The sequence below is a fragment of the Loxodonta africana genome, unplaced genomic scaffold (genome assembly GCF_030014295.1).
Source record: "Loxodonta africana isolate mLoxAfr1 unplaced genomic scaffold, mLoxAfr1.hap2 scaffold_51, whole genome shotgun sequence".
Taxonomy (NCBI): domain Eukaryota; kingdom Metazoa; phylum Chordata; class Mammalia; order Proboscidea; family Elephantidae; genus Loxodonta; species Loxodonta africana.
The window spans coordinates 1,724,334-1,726,803 of NW_026975229.1; positions in this window are offsets into that span (position 1 = coordinate 1,724,334).

Below are 2,470 nucleotides of genomic sequence, written 5' to 3' on the forward strand. Positions count from 1 at the left end.
GTTGTTATGTGAACATGCTTCAGCTCTCCTGGGTACATACCTAGGAGTGGAATTGCTATGCATGGTAACTCTATGTTTAACTTTCTGAGCAAGTACTTAACTGTTTTCCAAACTGATTGGATCGTGTCACATGTCCACCAGCAATGTATGAGGGTTCCAGTTTCTCCACATCCTCACCACATATGTTGTCCATCCTATTGATTTGAGCCATCTTAGTGGTTTTGAAATAATAGTGCGTTTTGGTTTTGATTTGCATTTCCCTAATGACTAATGAGGTTGAGCTTCTTTTCATGTGATTATTGACCATTTATATATCTTCTTTGGAGAAATGTCTAGTCAAATCCTTAGCCTGCAATTTTTTTTTTCAGCTTTTTGCCTGTATTTTTGCTTTCTTCATATAGTTTTTGCTATGCCAAAGATCTGTATCTATATCTTACCAGTTTTAGCCTTCACAGCTTTGGGATTTTTAGAAAATCTTTCTCTTTTACCAATAAAAAGCAAAACAAAATCTCTCATAGTTTCTTCTGAAATTTTTATGGTGGCATATTTTACTTTTAAATATGTGATCCTTTTGGAATTTTTTTTCCTGCAAGCTATGAGAAAAAGGATGAAAATATTTTTACAGGTGATCTAAATGATTACCAAATTGCTGCAAACATTCCTTTTTGCCTTTTTGCATAAGCCATATCTTAACTGCATTTTCCCATATTCCATATAGAAAAGCATTTTTACAGAAGGAGGCCCGCCATTCCCAGCCATTTCATTTTAAGGTTTTGCTTTGCTGCAATAGAAATCCCTTCTATACCTTATCTATACACCTGTTCTCATAGCCAATAAAAATTTTGTGTGAGTAGGACTCCTGTGAATTTATAAGATGAGGTTGAATTTTATAACTGGTTCCATGTGGTGCAGCCCAGCAGAAGGACAGACAGAAGCAGTAGCTCCAGAGGGAACAGAAGCTATAAGCACATGAGCCTCTAGAGATTTGCTCTTGAATTTCAGAGAAAGCTCTAGACTTTTCTATATAAACATATTATATATGGCCATCACCTTAGAACAGACAGAGAATAATGCTTTGAATGTGAAGCATTCAGGACAGAACTGGAGAAAAATGTAGAACAATCTTCTAACTCACAAAAAAAAACACCAGACTTACTAACTTGACAGGGATTGGAGAAACCCTGAGTGTATGGACCCCAGATATCCTTTGAGGTCAATAATGAAGTCGCTCATGAGGTTCACCCTTCAGCCAAAGATTAGACAGGCCCATAAAACGAAATGAGGCTCCAGCAGCATACTAGCCCAGGAACAAGGACTAGAAGGTAGAAGAGGACAGGAAAGCTGGTAATAGGGAACCTAAGTTGAAGAAGAGAGAGTGTCGACATGTCATGGGGTTGGTAACCGTTGTTATAAAACAATATATGTACTAGCTGTTTAGTAAGAAGCTAGTTTGTTCTGTAAACCTTCATCTAAAGAAAAATTTAAAAAGTTAGGCTTTCAGAATGAGAGTGTTCATTCCTTAGAAGTATGTGCTTTGTTGAACATATCTACGCATTTCTATTGGGTATGTATCTAGAAGTAGAATTGCTGGGTCGTAGGATACATGTGTGTTCACAGCTTTAGTAGATATGGCCAAAGCATTTTTAAAGTGGTTGTACCAAATTACACTTTCACTAGCAGTAAATTAGAGATCCCTTTGCTCCATGCTCTACCTAGTAGTTGGTATTTTCCATCTTTTTCATTTTAGCCATTCTGGTGTGTGGGGGATAGTATCACATTGTGACATTTTGTTAAGAGTTTCTCTGATAACTAATGAATGTATGTTGGCCATATAGAAATCTTTTCAAGTATTTCCTCATCTATTGGACTTTTTTTTTGTTTTTGCTTTATAAACGGTTCTTTATATATTCTAGAACCAAGTCCATAGTAGGACATAGGTATTGCAAATAACTTCTGCTACCATACGAATTCACCCTTGTGGCTTGTCAAGAGCTTTCAGATTCAGAAACCTGCCTTTTATAAGAACAGGCAAATGGTTAGTAACGAAAGTTTATTAGGGGTTAACAGGGGCAGGAGGGAGGAAATAAAGCAGTGTTATTGCATACAGAGCACGGAGTTTCAGTTTATGGTGATGGAAAAATCCCATTGATAAGGGTAAGTTTGCACAGCTGATTAATGTAATTGCTGTCAATAGCTTGTACACCTGTACAACTTGTTCACTTGGCAAAGGTTGTGTGCAATATTTACAGCAGCAACAAAAATGAGCAGCTTCTGAGGCAACACTATAGTCTGTAATTGATGAGATGTATTCTTTTATTATACTTTTCTCAGTTTTCTGGTTTGTTAACATGTGACTGTTAAAATCAAAGATAATAAAGCGTTTGCATGATGAAAGTGGTAACAATGTCTATCTCACCCATTGTGTCCCTCTGAAGCTTAAATGAGGAACTACATGCCACTAGCAGTCGCC